This window comes from Carlito syrichta, unplaced genomic scaffold (genome assembly GCF_000164805.1).
Source record: "Carlito syrichta isolate Samal-C Ts95f unplaced genomic scaffold, Tarsius_syrichta-2.0.1 Scaffold89784, whole genome shotgun sequence".
In the NCBI taxonomy this organism is placed as follows: domain Eukaryota; kingdom Metazoa; phylum Chordata; class Mammalia; order Primates; family Tarsiidae; genus Carlito; species Carlito syrichta.
The window spans coordinates 1-19,606 of NW_007033880.1; the positions used below are offsets into that span (position 1 = coordinate 1).

The 19,606-nt window shown below is 43.4% G+C and overlaps 1 pseudogene; it reads right to left on the bottom strand.

Moving 5' to 3' along the window:
• Nucleotides 1–5,170: 5,170 nt before the first annotated feature.
• LOC103260853 lies at nucleotides 5,171–5,407 on the bottom strand (annotated as a pseudogene).
• Between the last annotated feature and the right edge of the window lie 14,199 nt (nucleotides 5,408–19,606).

A 19,606-nucleotide genomic window follows, 5' to 3' on the forward strand; every position in this document is an offset into this window, starting at 1 on the left:
CCTTCCGAGTAGCCGGATTACAGGCACGCGCTAACACGCCCGGCTGATTTTTGATTTATGTAGAGATGAGGTCTCGCTGCCCAGGTGTGTCTCGAACCCGCGGGCTCAGGCAATCCACTCACCTCAGCCTCCCAAAGGCGTGGGATTACAAGCTGAGCCACTGAGCCCGGCTGGATTTTTCTTCTATTTTGTTTCTCCCAGTTTGGCATTACATTATTGAAAATTCTATGATTTTCCCATGGGGAGTTGCCAGACTTATTAAATAAAAATACATGACATAGTTTGGAATTCAGATTTTCAAAATGATTTTTGCTGTATGTTAAAGGCAACTATTATTTGTTTAGTTCTGGCAGCTGGGATAAATTTCCAAAGATATAATGATACTCTCCTTGTCAACCCTAATCTATGGGAACCATAATCTTTTCTCATCCATGCTCAGCACTGATGCCCTCAAAAATCTCATCAGAGAAATACACCAGTTGATGATCCAGAATATCAAGTCTTTTTCAATATGTGATGGTCATTTACAGAGTGAGGAGGATAAATTGGAGAGCACAAAACATCTATGACTTACAAAATATACAATTTTTAATGGTTATTTAATCTAATTATTTAGTCTGTCTCTTTTTGATATATGGCTTATAATATATGGGTTTTAATAATAAAATTATATAGACATCTAGTTAGTAAATCATTATATATTTATAAACATACACAATCAGCCATGATCAAATATCTTTGAATTGGCACTGGAGTATGATCCTTAAAAGTTGGAAACCAGCTGGGCTCGGTGGCTCAGCCTGTAATCCTGTGCTTTGGAAGGCTGAGGTGAGTGGATTACCTGGTTCCGCGGGTTTGAGACCCGTCTGGGCAACTTAGCGAGACCTCATCTCTACAATAAATAAAAAAATTTAGACCGGCATGGTAGTGCGTGCCTGTAGTTCCAGCTACTCAGAAGGCTGAGGCGGAAGGATCGCCGGAGCCCAGCAGGTCAAGGCTGTGGTGGCCGGAAGCGTGCCACTGCACTCCAGTGTGGGTGACAGAGTGAGACTCCAGCTCAAAAACAAAACAAAACAAAAGTTGGAAACCATTAAATCATTTAATTCAATGTTATCCTGGTTCTTCTACTGATTCCAAGCTGACAGTAGAACCCAAATGTGCTGATGGTGCAGATTCATGTTAGTGAGTTAGTGTTTGGTTCTCACAGTTAAGAAAAATGTGTTCCCTTTACCAGATTAAGCTTTCTACAAGATTAAGATTTTGCACGACTTATTATAGAAAGCTTAATCTAGTAACTAACCATTTAATCAGTTATAATCTCTCTATTTTAAATCACTATTTAATTCCAACTAAATAACCATTTGTTCAACTATACAATGTCTCCTTTATAAAATCATATGTACCAGATGGTTTTAGAACAATTTTCTAGCTCATTCATTAATTTTTGATCTTTACCCAGAAATACCAATTGTCAACATTTCTGCATTGCCTTACATATTTTTATTTATGGAATAGTTTAGTGATAAGTAATTTTGAAAATATAGTTGGACACACTTTTTTTTTTTGATTTGGAGTCTCACTCTGTCACCCAGACTGTAGTGCACTGGCCACTCTCGACCACTGCAGCCTCGACCTGCTGGGCTCCGGTGATCCTTCCGCTCAACCTTCCAACCTGGAACTACAGGTGTGCGCTACCACACCTGGTTCATTTTGATTTATTGTAGAGATGAGGTCTCGCCAAGTTGCCCAGGCGGGTCTCGAACCCGCGGGCTCAGGCAATCCACTCACCTCAGCCTCCCAAAGGCGAGGGATTACAGGCTGAGCCACCCAGCCCAGCTACACTTTTTTTTTTTGAGTTGAAGTCTCACTCTTGTTGCCCAGGCTGGAGTGCAGTGGCACACTCACAGCCACTGCAGCCTTGACCACCTGGGGTTAGGTGATCTGAAACGAGCTAAATCAGTTAATAAAATCAAATCACTAGCAAAATAATAGTGTCAACCAGCTTACTCCATTTTGTGTAAAGCTTCCATCTTAGTTGCCTGCCTTACCTAAGAATCACCCCTCAGTGCCTGCCTATGATTACAGTAATGTTCCCATGACCATAGACCCCCAGCTTTGTCTCCTTTGGGCAGCTCGTGCTCACCATTTCCTGTTGATTGTTACAAAACTCCTTAGCCATAAGTTCCATGTAATTGTATGCTTTGTTAACTGAAATCAAATGTTACGCTTTGCAAAACCCCATTGTTACATTTTCATATTTTGTTCTTATATTTTGTTAATGACCTAGCCAAGGTAACACCATTGTGTAATGATTTTTCTACCTTATCTCTAAGTAACTACCTTAAACTATACCTTGTTGGAAGAACTCCAGGGACTTTCTGGGCACCAGCTATACCTAGGACATGAAATTAATCAAAAGTTCCCATTTTGGTTGCCAAGTTGTTAGCTAATATTTGCTATGGTCACTAAGTTGCTATGTAGCCAATACTGCAAAATTTACCTATAAAAGTTTGTCACAAACTGCACTAGTTTGTCAAGAGTTTTTTCTTGGCATTTGCCTGTTCTTGACCCGCACATGTGAATAAAAAAACTCATAATTGATTAGACTCAGCTTGCTGGTGTGACTTTTTCTCACTTACTCGGTCATAACATATCCTCCTGCGTCAGCCTTCCAAGTAGCTGGAACTACAGATGCACGCTACCATACCCAGCTAAATTGGACATGCTTTCATCTCAAAAGAATCTGAGTGAACATGATGGTTGTCCATTTTTCATTCCATAAATCTGAATTGATCTTAGCCCTGGATCATAAGTTTATAAAATAAGGATGCCTGAATCCAGGCCAAATAAGAGAGACAGTAACTGCAAAATTGATCTGTGAAACTTTACAAGATGTTCTGGCATCTGAACATTTTCCTGAGGAAAATTGTCTTTCTTATTGGAGACTAAGTCATGGTAGCATATTTCTGGAGCAAGTGAAGTCTCAGAAAAAAGATAAATATGTGACTATTTTGATGTATCCTCACAGTTGTCATAACATAGGTTAAACATAGTGTTTATCTTCTTGGTAACTGAGAGGCAGACATTAGCAATTTTGTCCTGAGATGAAGAAAGTTCACATAAGGAGTCTCTGGGATGGAAAATGAACTGGGAGAGAGCCAGCATCACTTTTAGCAATACAGTTAATTAGGGTTTGAGTAAGCAAAATAAAGTCCCTAATTTCCTCTCCCACTCCAAAAAAGATATAGATATTCTAGTTCCTAGATACCAGAAATATATTATGATTCATGGCAAAGAGAATATAAAGTTGCAGATGGGATCAAGGTTACTAATCTGTTGATTTAAAACATAAAATATCATGAACTATTACAGTGGATAGCACGAATCACAAGGGTCCAAAACCATGGAAGAATGATAAATTGTATCAAGTGGTAGATTGTGAGACTCAACTGGATATATTTTAGAATATTTTAAGGCTGGGTGCGGTGGCTGAAGCCTGTAATCCCAGCACTTTGGGAGGCCGAGGCAAGTGGATTGCCTGAGTCCAGGGGTTCGAGACCAGTCTGGGTAACTTGGTGAGATCTTGTCTCTACAGTAAATCAAAAAAAATTAGCCGGGTGTGATGGCGCCTGCCTATAGTTCCAGCTACTTGGAAGGCTGAGGCAGAAGGATCGCCTGAGCCCAGCAGGTTGAGGCTGCAGTGGCTGTGAGCATGCCACAGCCTGTGTGACAGAGTGATACTCTGACTCAAAAAAAAGAATTTTAGTGATTCTTTCTGTATTAGCATAAATTTTATTCTACTAAACTGTGCAAATAACATCTATTTTATATGCCTTTCACTTTTCAGCGCTAAATATAGAATAAGAAAACGCCAAACAATAAGGATATGATTTCTTTTTTTTTTGAGTTGGAGTATCACTCTGACACCCAGACTGGAGTGCAGTGGCCGCTCCCAGCCACCGCAGCCTTGACCTGCTGGGCTCCGGTGATCCTTCCGCCTCAGCCTTCCAAGTAGCTGGAACTACAGGCACGCGCTACCATGCCTGGCTAATTTTTGATTTATTGTAGAGATGAGGTCTCGCCAAGTTGCCCAGGCGGGTCTCGAACCTGCGGGCTCAGGCAATCCACTCACCTCAGTCTCCCAAGCGTGGGATTACAGGCTGAGCCACTGATCCCGGCTAGGATACGATTTATTAAAGGCTAGGCCAAGGTGCATTAGAACTTAGATAGTGTGTACCCTATACAAGCATTATTGTAAATATGCTGATGTTTTATATATAAATTATTTGGTTTAGAAAATAGTACAGACTGTATTATCTACAATTTATTTTAAATAGGGTTAAACAAGTTGGTCAAATAAAAATAATACAGTAATAATTTTGAACATTGATGATGTTAGGTATATTTAGATAGGCAAACTATGTTTCTTTTATAAGATGAATAAGAGATGAATATACTTTTAACTTATTTTGTTTAGCAAATGCTTTCCCCCCATTAAGCTGCCATTAGATCTCAACCAATAGCTTTCTTCTTTTCTTCTACATCTTGACATTTTTTCAGAATCACAGGCCTAAGCTCACTGACCTGATCATCTGTCATTGGCCTTTGTCCACATAGTAGGTTCCTCACTGTAGTGGATTTTTTTTTCCAGACCTGTTTGAGCCTGAATTTTCAGAATAACTTCAAATGTAAGGTTCTGTTCTGCATGCACAGGGTGATGAGAGGCCTGTCCATCTACACCACTGTCTCCTGAGCATGTTCTAGGCCATCACCATCAGCCCCAGCACCTTTTGGTTGGCCAAGTTTAAGCATAAGTTCATAAATTACATTTTCCTGGTTTTTTTTTTTTCTGCATTGTAGTCCCTCAATTTGTCATAATCATCTACACTGTTGCTTAGCCCAACGTGACCCAGTCCTACTGAATGTCAGTAAATACTGCTCAGTTTTCCCCATAAACTCCACTGTCAGGGGACTGCTTCTCACACTGACATTAATCAGAGATATCTTTTTTTTGGGAGGAATTATGCTGCTCTCAAATACATACATGGTGATTCTTCTTCTTTTTTTTTTTCAGTGGCAGCCAGTTGCATTTTATTCGCTGGTTCTCAGGTCTTGACCATGTATTTCTGCAGTGGGTACAGCCTCTCCTTCCACTGCTACTTCTTGGTCTTCAGGTCTCCTTGTGCTTGTTGAGCCAATTGCACATGGCACATGTTTTCTTAGGCTGCAGATCCATGGGCTTGTACTTCTTGCCCTTGTCGAACTTCCTGAGGTTTTCCTTCTGAGTCTGGTTAATAATGATGAGAACACAAGCAATGGATTTGCAGACAACCTGGATCTTGGAGAGCTTGGATGCCGTGCCGCCTGTCACTTTGGCAACCCGTGGCTGGGACAGCTCCATCTTCATGTCATCCAGCTGTTTCAGCAGCTCCTTCTTCTTGCCCCGAAGATCTCGGTCCTTAATCTTGGCTATTGCTGCACAAATCTCTGCTGCTGCCTGTTCTAAGGAAAAGAAAGCTAAATGGTGATTCTTTTGTCCAGCTATTAGTGGTGATCTCATCACTATCACAGTACAACAGACTTTCCCTAAGAGACTCCCCAAGGGAAAAAAAAGCTACCCAGACCATTTTGCTGCTGATGAGTTGCTCTGTGTTTATGTACTCATTGGACTTCATCTTCTCATCCTTCTCAATCCTGTTATGGGTTTATCTGTCATCTTTAGTGTCCAGAGATTTGCAGTCAACGTCTATGCCACTGTCAGTTCTTTGGTGCTAATAAAATGTGATAAAAGAATCAACAGTATTCCACAAAAAATGCAATGGAAGTACTATCCACTGTGAACTTCCAGCAGTCTTGGCCTCTGCCTCTCTCCTCCAGGAATACTGTACTTTTTCCTCTTTGATCCTGCATGTCTTCCTTGGCTGAACCTCATGTCCCTCCCTCCCTGCCTCTACAAGATCCAACGATTAGGTTTGCAAACCATCCTAGAAAATGTACTACATACCTTGTTACTGAATATCACTATGGTCACCTTCAAAGTACTTCCCTTGGGAAGCTATGCACTGACTTCAGAGTCTAGTCCACCCATCAAAGTATTTTTGTAACTCTTTTTCTGGAATGACCATCAGAGCTGTCATCATTATTTGCTGATGTCTGACAGTTAAGTTCACAAACTTGCCATGTGCATTTATGTTGGTAGCACTATATTGGAACACCCACCCTACTCACCTAATCTGGCCCCCAGTGACTTTTTCCTTTACCAGAAGATAAAAGAAATATTGAAAGAAAGACATTTGATGGCAGGACATCGAGAGTAATACAATGACAGCTCTGATGGCCACAGCAAATGTGAGCAGGTGAGGGCTCAGGAGGTGGTGGAGAGGGGGAGAGGATTGGGAGGAGGCCAGGGTCCGTTGCCTCAGCCATCAGCACTGATTCTGTCTTTGGTAGCAAAGGTGAGTGTAGAGACAGAGGAGGGCAAGAAGAAGGCAGAGCAGGAAGGGAAATCAACGGAAGGTTGGGTGGCAAAAGCAGGTTATGAGAGACAGGAGAAGGTAAATTGAAGGGATGGGGTCTTCTGGGGATAAAGTAGTTAGAGAAGTAGTAAGGAGAATCATGCAACAGGTGGCACTCAAGTCCTAGTGACAAGCTAACTTGAAAAAAGCCTGAACATATGGTACCTCAGCCCATTTCTTGTTTCTTTGGATATATAGATCAAGTAGGGGGAGAGTGCTGGCAGCTAGAGAACCTCTACCAGGCCAAACCTCTTAGTCGCCCAACTTATATTCTGACCATGCCATGTTACAGTAAAATATGAGCTGCTTGTGGGTGGATGTCTTCCTCTAGCACAAGAGCCTTGAGATTTTTTTAGGAGATACTCCAGCAGGGAATCTTTCACCATGACAGACAGAATTTCCTATGAGGAGTCCTAAAGGGAGAGAGGGATTGGTTTTGAAAGCGGTCCCTGAGAAACCAGAGAGGAAGAAAGAAGCAGAGGCTTAGAAGTTCCCCACCTCTGCTGAACATGTCATTGCTGTATAAGTTGTAAACACCCTCCTTACCTCTCTGAGATTATGCGTGCTATTCCTGCTCTCTCTGTTCCTGGTCAACCTAGTTGCAAATGTAAGTCTTTGACCTTGGGTTTCCTTCCTTCTTTCCATCCTTCCTACACCAGAAGAACACGTACATATGTTCTTATGGCTCACACATAAGAGGGATTCAAATATTTGTTGAAAAATAAATAATAAATGACTTGCACAACAGAGTAATGATGATGAAAAAATGACTTTACCTGGACAACTTGGTTTCACAAAAGCAAGTCAGGAAAAGTAGAAAAAAAGAAGCAACTTATTCATTCAATAGCAGGGGCAGCACAAGGCAAAATGGCTTAATATATGCAACAGTCCCATACCACACATTCACCGTGAACAAAAATGCCTGAAAACTTGTGGGAAAAAGTGATACCATTGAATTGAGACCCAGTGTAAGAAGATTTCTTTGAAAAACAAGCCAACAAAAGAATCAACCAACCCACCAATCAAAAAAGCTAACCACTAAGTCACATGAATGTAAGAACTGTAGGAAGGACAAAGAGGTCAGAATGGTAGGAAGGCAGCCCTTTGTTGAGATACCATACAATCACATAGAATCAAACTTTTGCAAACAGTAATTGTTATTAGCTATAATGGGATGTTACTTGAGACGGTACAACCAGAACACAGAGACTGAGCTGAAAATGCTAACTGGAAAGGTCTACAATTGGGCTGGGTAGCCTTAAAAGATTTCATTGAGCTAATCTCATTTATCAGAAGCAGAGGGGAAACAGCAAACTTTATAACTCTAGAAAACCATGAGCAGTGTAGATGTTAAACAACCTGAATTTCTGGAATAAAAACTTCTGGGGTATCTAGGAGTTAATAGTCCTCAAGGTCTCAGGACTATATTGTCAAAAGATGTTTCTCATCAAATGGTCTAGTGTTATTTTCACTAGAGCAAAAAGAAAATGTGAATAAAATGAGAAATCACAGAAAAGAGTCATCTGTAAGTCAAGAAACGAGGTCTCACACTAAAGGTCATGTTGCCATTTTCCTCAGGTATCCAGTGACCTTTGGTTTTCTGTGTGTACTTTAAAATGAGACAATAAAAACACACTTGGGCACTCCATGTATGAGTGGTACTTGTCAACTGGGAGAGCATTTGAGTGAAGTGGTTATAAAGCCAGAGCATCCCCATATGCTAAAAACTGGAAGTTTTTGCTCTAGGGCTGTTTGGCTTGGCTTGAGTCAATCCCCTTGTTTCTGCCCTAGGTAGACGATACCTTGCTGTTAGGTATGCTTAATGTAGGGTTCAGGGAAGAATGTGTCAATATCAACCATTTCTATATTTAGACTTTTTAGTTGATACCTCATGTTTCAGGCTTGATTGGATTATTTTGGACCAAAACCAAACAAACACATAAAAAAATCCTTCATAAGTGGTATAGTATTTTCCATCAGAGGTACAAAGTGTCTGGTGGATCTTTTTGTGTGATGTTAGCACCCATTAATGATTATTATTTAGATTCCATTTAAAATTTGATTGTTCAGTCGGGCCCAGTGGCTCATGCCTATAATCCCAGAACTTTCGGAGGCTGAGGTGAGAGGATTGCCTGAGCCCACGGGAAACTTGGCTAGACCTCATCTCTAATTAAATAAAAAAATTAACTGGGCATGATGGCACACACCTGTAGTTCCAGTTACTTGGAAAGTTGAGGTAGAAGAATTGCCTGAGCCTAGCAGGTCAAGGATGTGGTGGCTGTGAGTGTGCCACTGCACTCCAGCCTGGGCGGCAGAGTGAGACTCCAACTCAATAAACAAACAAACAAACAAATAAATAAAATAAAAAATGAAATAAAATTTATGATTGTGAAATAGTGATAATGTAATTGTCATTCCTTCTTTTTTTTAGCTGAAACTGAAGAAAGGTAAAACTTCTTCTTTTCTTTTTTTTTTTTTTGGAGTTGGAGTCCATCTCAAAGCACACCCAGACACACACTTAAGCAAATATAAGAAAGCATGTGAGAAAAAAAGAGAAAGAATAATAAGAAATCAAAAGAGAAAATACATGATAGAAACAAATGCACAAGTGTCCCAGTGGCTTGGGCAGTGGATAAAGCAATAGCAGCCAGGCAGCCCAGCTTAACCAAGGTTTCCAGAACGTTACATCCCACAGATGCCCACCACATGTCCTTCCCACTGCTAAGACACCCAAGAGGAAGGTCAGGTCAGGTCAGCTCAGCTGACGTTGTAGGGAAGGCAGAAGAGCTCAAGATGAGATCATGAGGTTGTTGGGTAAACCTACTCCTGAGATGAAGCCAAAACAAGCAAACAGACAAACAAAAGGCTGCAGAAGGAAAGGACAAATCTTCAGCTAAAAGAGTGTAAACAAAATAAAAAAGAGGAACAAAGGGAAAACAGGCCAGAGTGACTGACTGAGAAATTAAAGAAGATTCACCTGCATAAAATGGAAATGAAAAATGAGGAGAACCAGGCATGGAGGTGTACACCTGTAGTCCCAACTCCTCAGGAGGCTGATGCAGGAGGATTGCTTGAGCCAAGAGTTGGAGGGTGGTCCGGGCATTATAGCCTGATCCCCTTTCTTTTTTTTTTTTCTTTTGAGTCAGAATCTCACTGTGTCACCCAGGCTAGAGTGCAGTGGCACACTCACGGCCACCACAGCCTTGACTTGCTAGGCTCAGGTGATCCTTTTGCCTCAATTGTCCAAGCAGTGGAGCCACAGGAGCACACCACCATGCCCAGCAGTTTTAAAAAATTTATTGTAGAGATGAGGTCTCGCCAAGTTGCCCAGGTTGATCTCGAACCCCTGGGCTCAGACAGTCCTCTTATCTCTGCTTCCCAAAGTGATGGGCAGGATTACAGGCGTAAGCCACTGTGCCAGGTCTAGATCCCCTTTCTAAAATAAACAAACGAGAAAGTGAGGAGAGTTCAGTCTTCCAGCCTCGGAGGAAGCAGAAGAAAAAGAAGCTGAATCTGATTAATATATGCCTTGTCTTGGAGGCGGAGGCAAGAGGATTGTCTGAGCTGAGGGGTTCGAGACCAGCCTGAGCAACATGGCAAGACCTTGTTTCTATAATAAATCAAAATTTAGCTGGGCAAGGTGGTGCATGTCTATAATTCCAGTTACTTGAAAGGCTGAGGCAGAAGGATCACCTGAGCCTAACAGGTCGAGGCTGCGGTGGATGTGAGTGTGCCACTGCAGCCCAGCCTGGGCAACAGAGTGAGACTCTGAGTCAGGAAAAAAAAAAAAAAGTAAAGAAAAGCCAGACAAAAAAATAATACATACTCGATGATTCCATTTATATAAAACTCTGGAAAATGTAATCTATAGTGACTGAATGAGCTCAGGAATTGTGTCAGGATAGAGGTGGGAAGGAGTGAGAGAAAATAACAAAGCGACTGAGAAAACTTTTGGGGATGATGGATGTTTGTTTTCGTGAATGTTTTGATTTTATATGTGTATGTATATGTCAAAATATATAAAACCATCTACTTTAAATGCCTGTAACACAGTCTATGCTAATTATACCACAATAAAGCTTTCTTTTTTCTTTCTTTTTTTTTGAATTGGAGTTTCACTCTGTCACCCAGGTTGGAGTGCAGTGGCACGCTCAGGGCAATCGCAGCCTCAACCTCCTGGGTTCAGATGATCCTTCTGCCTCAACCTTCCAAGTAGCTGGAATTACAGGCATGCACTATCACGCTTGTCTAATTTTTTGATTTATTGTAGAGATGAGATCTCGCCAAGTTGCCAAGGCAGGTCTCAAACCCGTATGCTCAGGCAATCCTCTCACCTTGGCCTCCCAAAGTGCTGGGATTATAGGCATGAGACACCATGCCCAGCTGAGCTGTTTCTTTAAAGAAATAAATGATAAAAAAGAAACAAATGATTAGTCACATGCTTGTAGTTCTAGCAACTTGAAAGGCTGAGGCAGAAGGATCACCTGAGCCCAGTAGGTCGAGGCTTCAGAGGCCCTGAGTGTGCCTCTGCACTCCAGTCTGGACAGAGAAAGACTCTAACAGAAGAAAGAAAGGAAGGAAGGAAGGAAGGAAGGAAGAAAGGAAGAAAGGAGAAAGAAAGGAAGGAAGGGAGAAAGAAACTAAGAAGAAAAAGAAAGGAAGAAAGGAAGGAAGAAAGGAAGAAAGGAACAGAGTGTGAGAGTGTAGGGTCTAAAACAGTCTGCCAGAGATCTATCCCTGCTCTTTCTCTAGTCAGGTGTGTGATCTTGAACCAGGAATTTAACTCTCCATGACTCAGTTTCCTGAGCACCAGTTCTGCAAAGGATATTGGTGGACTGCATAAATACATGCCAGGCATGCACCAAGCACAAATGACCAGTCAAGTTACTGTTCACATGTTCAGGTGCCTCACTACACAGGAAGAAACACTTCCTAATTCATCTGTTTCTCCAAGACCCAGGATCAGCCTGGGATACTCTCAAGAATAACAGCAGGAGTGGGAGACTTGGCAGAAGGATGTCTTTCAAGTAGTGTCCCTAAAAAGCTAAGGCAGAGCTGTCCAGCGAGGCCTCTGCAATACTGTGAAATACACGTTTGGTCATTGTCCCTGTTTCTTGGCATACAACTCTTAAAATCCTTGGAATCTCCAAAGTGCTGTCTTTTTTGTATGCTAATGTCAGCTGAGAGCTTCAAGATGAGATGGTCACTGAAAGGATGAAGGCATGATTAGAAGGCTGGCACTTTCAGCTCCATCCCTCAACCTCAGGGAAGGGAAAGGTGCTCAAGGTCAAGTTGGTCACCAATGACCAATGGTTAAATCAATCAAGCTTACTTAATGACACCTCCATAAAACCCCAAGAGGACAGGGCTCGTGGAGCTTCTGGATAACTGAACATGTGGAGATTCCTGGCACTCTCAGGGATGGCATGGAAGCTTCAGGCCCCTTTCCCTATATCTTGACCTACACATCTCTTCATCTCTAGCCTTTGTAGTATCTTTTATAATAAACTGGTAAACATAGGTTTTTCTGAATTCTCTGCGTCACTCCAACAAATTAACTGAACCAAACGCAGGGGTCATAGGAATCCCAACTTGAAGTCAGTTGAAGGCTCAGACTTGCAACTAGTGTCTTGGGATGGCAGGATGACTTGGAGATTGAGCCCTTCAACTTGTGGGGTCTGAACCTACTTCTTGGAAGACAGCACCAGGACTGAGACTGAATTGAATTAGAGGACACCCAGCTTGTGTATGGCCGTAGATTTCCTTTTCTTGTGGTTGCCCAAGAATGGAATGGCTGTATTACCTGGTAGGCATATATTTAACTTTTTAAAGACCTGTTTGGTCTCATAAGAATCTTCTGTGTTGATTGCTGTTGTGTGTGTGTGCAGAGGAAAAGCACGGTTAGAGTTTTTCCCAAATAGCCTAAGGACTGGGTGACATGGAAGTGAGGGACTGGAAGCCAGCTGGTTCTCAACATCTCCTGCTATGAATCTTCCACCATGATGGGAATGGACAGAACAGGAATGGAGAGAACAGGAATGGACTGTTCTATCCATTCCCACAATCCACACCCCACACCCCAAGAGCTGGGTTTGACTATTCTGCAGCTCAGGCAGATCCCTGTGTCTGTCTCCAAGGTTTAGAGACCAAATGGCAGGGGCAGTCACAACCAGCACACAGATTCAGACCACAGGTTCATTCTGCCCTGTACCTGGGTTGAATCAGGTCTTTCTTTCTCTTGAACAGGACTTCAAAGCTCCAGACCTAATGTCATCTCCATACTGGAGCAGAGTGATAAGCTGTGGAACCTGTGCTCACTGAGAACTGAGGAGAGCTGGAGCTGGAGGCAGAGGAGAGAAGGTAAGTCTGCTGCCTCTCTGCTTCTTCGGTACGTGCGGGCAGCTTCACCAGGGTTTTCTCTTCAAACTCCAGACCAAATCTCTTGTCATCCCCAGGCCTCTGCTTTCCTTCTTCGTTTTCTATCTTTCTGCTCCTCTGTATCTGCCTATAAATAGGTTCATGTTTTCCTTACCCTGGAAAATGTTCTCTAAAGCTGGCACAAACCGACATTTTCCTTGAAGGTAAGTGACCTCCAGACCATAAAATGAGCCTAACCTCACTCCTTCCCTTAAGTGACTATTTTGGGAGTTAAATGGGAATATGCACGAAGTGCTCAGTAGTGCTTGCAAACAGCAAACAAAAATACTAAGTCTTTACTATTTAATCTTTAAGTTAATGCTTACCGAGTACCGGTTGCATGAACGAGTGGATGTTGGGGTTGTTCTAGCGGGTGTGAGGGATGTCATTTCCCGCCCGTTCCCTTCCCTTCCCCAGCAACTGAGGCCCCTTCATCGCACGGTTCTTTAACAGCTTTACCTTTTCACTCAATCCCTGCCGAGTGAAACGTATTTTTCTCTCTTCTGAAAATAGCATAATTCGGCTCATAGTCCTGGCCATGCCCAAGCTGCCTTCCTCTCTGAGGCCTTTGTATCCATTCGGCTGCCCCGGCTCAATGCAGCCCGGAACGTAGACACCATCAGAGAGCGGGACCTGCACGTCTCGCGTCTCCTCACACTGCCCTCGTCCTGCCCACCCCTCAACCAACACTAATTAGCCGCTCAACGCTCCGCGGGCGCCCTAGGCGGGTTACCGAGGCTGCAGGGCGCATCCTCCGGCCACTCCGAGCCCTGGCACCACCCCAGTAGGTCCCAGCACTTCCATGCCAGGAGTCGCAACCTGCAACTAACTCAGCTCCGCCACGCCAGGGGTAGGCGCACTAACGCCAGAACCCGGTCTCCGCGGCCCGGAAACGCTTACCCTAAACTTCCACCCAGCGCTGCAGCTCGTGGCCAATCGCTTCCAAGGGTTTTGCCCGTCCGCTCTAGGCGGCAAAGCGCACTCTATGCTCCCACAGCACTGTTCTTCCTCCAAGTGTAGGTACCCGCACTCCCCGGTCGCCGGCGAGACGTTCTGCTGCCGGGGATGCGGCTAGGGAGGGAGGCGGGACCCCAGCATTGAGGAGCCCAGCAGACGGGCCTCCGCCGGCGCCTTCTCTCCGAGCTCTGGATCCCGCCCTTCCCGTCCTAGGACATCTAGCCCTGAAGTATTGTGTTCCCCTCTCCCTGGCGCCTTTTCCTCCAGCTCCAGGTTGCAGTCAAGTTCAGAATCCAGCTCTCGCCTATGGTATGCCAGCACTGACCTAAACACTTCTCATGTCTTGTGTCAGTTAACCCTCAACGCACTCACGCGAGGGCTTGTGTCATCATCAGTGAGGTAGCAGAGGGCACAAAGAGGTTCCAGACCTGTTCTGGTGGAGCTGGAATCCGAAAACCTATCGCCTAGTGCTGAGATGCGTGTGCAGAATGGGCGCCTGCCTGTAGGGCAGTGTGCGGAAGAGCCAGGAGTAAAGTGGGCTGAGGGGAGAGGTCAGTTGAGACCCCAACAGGTGAGGAATATGGGCCAGATGAAGGCTGGTCCACTAAGAGAAGAGTAGGAACAAGAGACAAGACAAAGTTGAGAGGGGGAGGACTCAAAAGATTGGAAAGGAAAGGGAGCAACTGAAATAAGCTAAATCAGTTAATAAAATCAAATTGCTAGCAAAGTAATAACATTAACCAGCTTACTCCATTTTGTTTAAAACTTTCGTCTTAATTACCTGCCTGACCTAAGAAGCAATGCCTGCGTGTAATTACAGTAATGTTCCCATGACTACAGACCTCCAGCTTTGTCTCCTTTGGGCCGGTTATGCTGACTGTTGCCTGCTGACCATTACAGAACTCCTTTGCCATAGCTTCCATGTAATTGTATGCTTTGTTAACTGAAATCAAATGTTACGCTTTGACATTTTCATAGTTTGTTCTTATATTCTGTTAGTGACCTAACCAAGGTAACTCCATTGTATAATGATTCTTCTTCCTTGTCTCTATGTAACTACCTTAAACTATATCTTAATGGCAGAACTCCAGGGACTTTCTGAGCTCTGGCTATACCTACCTGACATGAAATTAATCAAAGCTCCCTAACAGTCGCAGTTCCCGTTTTGGTTGCCACGTCATTAGTTAATAGTTGCTGTGGTCACTAAGTTGCTACGTAGCCAATGCTGCAAATTTTACTTATAAAAGCTTGTCACAAACTGCACCAATTTACCAAGAGTTTTTCTGGTGTTTGCCTAGTCTTGACCTGCGCGTTTAATAAATTCATAATTAATTAGACTCAACTTGCTGGCGTAACTTCTCACTTACTCGGTCATAACATTTGGAGGCCCAGCAGGAAGTTGCCAACTTCAGGAGATAAGCCTTGCTCCAGCTCTCCCCAGTCCAATGGGGAATTATTGGGAAGGTGCCCCCTGAGTTATTCAAGGCCCCATAGCCTCTCATCTGACTTGGAGGGGGTTGACACGACTGCTGACTCCTCTCATCTCAAAGAAACCTGAGTCCATCTGCATCCTTCCGGGAGATAAGAATTTGTTCTGTTTACCAGTAAAAATCTGTTCTGTTTTGCTTGTGGCCACAATTCTGTTTAAGGGAGTCACAGCCTGTTGAGGTCACCCTTTGGACACTATTCATTTGGCCAAGACGTTGGCTGAATAGAGTTCTCTGGTTTTCTGCCCTGAGGCTGTGCCAGGGATCCGTAACTTTTCTCACTTGGTGCGGACACGTCTTGTTTGTCGTGTTTTATTTGTCTGTTTATCATTTAATATGGAGTCACAGGCTTCTTGACCCTCCAGTCCCCTGGACTGTATAATAAAACAATTTTCTCCTTTAAACAACAGAGAAAAAAAAAAAAAACAACAAGCTTCAGGAACCACACTTAGCTCACCCTCTTCTGAATTGCCTGCAGACCAGGTAAATTAATTTCACTGACAGTGGTTTGTAATCAGCTATAATGCTTTTCACTGCCAAGTTACTTATGGATTTCAAAATCTCCTTTTAGGCCCAAGGATTATTCATCCAACACAGGATAAATAACAAAATAACCTGGGTTTACCAATTGTTGTAAAAGTATAACTTGCCAGTGTTTACCTGTTTTAAGTTCTCAATTTGGGCTACAACCTAATTACACGTCTCTAATGTTTTCAATTTTTCTTCAGACTTTGTCAAGGTGGCTATATTTCCTTGTAAATGGTTTGCAGGAAAATGTTTCAACTTACATTAATAAATTAAAGGTTTTGGCTAGTCATGCATGTAGTTTGCGGGACTACTTTCACTTTCCAGTATTGTTCCTATTTTTCCAGTATTGCTCTATTTTTTTATCATTGCTTGCTTAATAATTTTGTCTATGCTCTCACTTAGTATTTTATTAAATCTAAATAATATTCAGTTAAAGTCCCAGTGTTTCCTATACATGCCCTTGGAAATAGATTATCATAAAATATTTCCAAGAGCAGGAATAGAAAAATAAAAGAACAAACTGAGAGCCAAAAGCCATTTTTTATTTTGTTCTTAAACCCTGCATGCATGACCAGTGTCACCACCTCCCCTCTGACGTTTCCACCTTTGGCAACTCACCTCCACTCTTGGACGAATCTGACTCCCCATCTTCCCCTCCGGGAAGTTCTGCAGGGGCAGATCAAGATAAGCGACCCTTCTTGATGTATATTCTTTTCTTAATCTCAGAGAAACCACAGGTTTTAATTTTTTTACTAGGATCAATCATGCGCATTCATCGCTTCACCTGGAATGACTGCCAGCAGCTCCTTTTAACCCTATTTACTTATACTCAAAAAAAGGCCAAAAAAAATGTTAAATAAGGTTTTTCCCTCCTCTTGCCTAAACTGAGACCCTAACACTTTGACAGGGTCCAGGACATTAAAAATTTTTCACCAGACTCTATTAGCAGGTTTAAAGGGGGCAGCACAAAAACCCATTAATTTATCTAAAACTGCTGAGGTTCTCCACGAACCTGAGCAACCCCAGGGGCATTCTTTGAATGTCTCCAAGAGGTGTTTCAAACCTACGCCCCTTTTGACCCCTCGGCTCCCGAGAATGCTCAGGCCATCAATTTGGCCTTTGTGGCACAAGCAGCTACCGATATTTGAAAAAAATTACAAAAATTAGAAGACTTTGCAGGAATGAACATTTCTCAGCTGCTTGAAGTTGCTAAAAAAGTTTACAATAATCGAGATGCTGAGAAACAGAAACAAGCAGTTCAGGTGGCTGACAAAGCTGCAAGAAAACAGGCCCAAATCCTAGTGATGGCCTTCAGGGCCCCAGGAACTGGTTCCAAGCCTCCATGCCAAAAGTCTGATAACCAAAAAATGCCCAAAGGGTAAAAAAAACCTGAATGCATTAAGTTAGCAAAGAACCAGTTTGCTTATTGCAAGGAACTTGGACATTGGGTCAAAGATTGTCTCTATCGGCCTCCACAGAAAAACCAAGACCCAGACCCTAAGCCCATTCTGGTCCTGTCCTCAGCCGGAGGGGCAGAAAATAATTCAGACTGAAGGGGCCAAGGTCTTTCTCCTTGGGCCCTCAAGAGCCTATGGTAACCGCAGCTATCGGGGCCGCCCAGTTAAACTCTTAGTGGACACTGGGGCCGAACTTTCAGTTCTAAAGTCACCATTAGAACCTACGTCTAAAAATCAACTTTTAATACAAGGAGCAACAGGAAATTACCAACTGCAAATTCACTTCTAATCAGACTGTTGACTTGGGACAAAAGTGGGCAATGCCCTCATTTTTAGTAGCTCCTGAGTGTCCATTCCCTCTCAGGGGTAGAAATCTGTTATGGAAATGAAGAGCACCATTGTGTTTTCACCTGACAAAACTGAAATGTTTATTCCTACTGCTTATCAAATGCTCTTAATTGTTCCACTTTCTGAAGAATATCTTTTAACCTCTCCGAAGTCTCCTACTAAAAATATTCCATCAAGCTTACTTCTACAGTTGCAGCAGGAGTTTTCTTCCATCTGGGCAGAAACCAACCTGCCAGAATTGGTGAAGCATCACCCTCCAGTGGTGCTAAGTTTACTGGCATCAGCTACTCCTGTCTGAGTCCGCCAGTACCCTATGAGTTTGCAGGCCTGGAAAGGAATTGCTCCTCATATAAAAAAAACCTCTTAGCTGCAAACATTCTGACTCCATGCAAGTGTGTACCTTTCTTGCCAGTTCAGAAACCAGGAACTTCTGACAACCGTCCAGTTCAAGATTTAAGAAAAGTCAATAAGTGGGTAAAAACTATTCATCCAACTGTTCCTAACCTGTACACTTTACTTAGTCTACTTCCCCCTCAATATCAGGTATATACTGTGCTAGACTTAAAAGATCATTTTTTCTCTATTCCCCTGTCTCCTGTCAACCAACCTATTTTTGCTTTTAAGTGGACAAATCCAGACACAGGAGACACTAGTCAGTTAACTTGGACACGACTACCATAAGGCTTCAAGAACTCTCCAACCCTCTTTGGGGAGGCCTTGCAGCAGGATTTATCGGGGTTCTGTGCCCAACACCCTGAATGTGCTTCGCTTCAATACATGGATAACCTCCTACTTGCAGCTGCAGACTTGGACACCTGTTTACAAGGTACTAAAGCTTTATTACAGCTTCTCCAGGACCTGGGCTACAAAGTATCAGCAAAGAAGCACAGCTTTGCTCTGCCAAAGTGTCCTACCTTGGATACCAGCTGTAAGAGGGCAAGTGAGCCCTAACCTCAGCCCGGAAAGAAGCCATTCTCCAAATTCCCATGCCATCCACCAAGAAACAGGTATGGGAATTCCTGCAGGCGGCAGGGTATTGTCGGCTATGAATCCCAGGATTTGCCAAGATTGCCAAACCCTTGTACTCGGCCACAGCAGGGGATCAACCCCTAAATTAGACTGCTGTTGAGAAAAAAGTGTTCCAGCAGCTAAAAACAGCTCTAACGCAAGCACTGGGCACTAGCCCTTCCTGATGTTACCAAACCTTTCCACTTGTTCATTCATGAACAATGAGGAATTGCCAAAGGGGTCCTCACTCAGACCCTAGGGCCATGGAAAAGACTGGTGGCCTATTTGTTAAGGAGACTGAACCCGATAGCTTCTGGTTGGCCCTCTTGTCTTTGAGCCATTGTGGCCACAGCTTTACTGGTTAAAGAAGCCGACAAGTTAACTTTTGGCCAAAACCTGGCCCTAACTGCTCCCCATGCTGTTGAGACTGCTCCGGAGAGCCTCCGGCCATTGAATGTCCAACGCACGTATTACCAAGTGTCAGAGTCTATTACTAGACCAGCCTAGATTAACTTTCTCTCCTACTCAATGCCTCAACCCGGCAACCCTGTTGCCTGATAACCATCCGGAGATGGCAGTGCATGACTGCGAGGATATTTTGAACATTACCCAGACCAGCTGAGCTGATCTTCTGGACACTTCGCTGCTCCAGGCTGATGCTGACCTGTTCACGGATGGTAGCAACCTAATACTAAATGGAGTCCGTAAGGCTGGTGCAGTAGTGACTACAGCTCATGATATAATCTGGTCACAGGCACTGCCTCAGGGTACTTCTGCTCAAAAGACTGAGTTAATTGCTCTAACCTAGGCCCTGTGCTGGGAAGCAGAAAAATGAGTAAACATCTTCACGGACAGCCAGTGTATGTTTGCTACACTTCACCAAAAATCT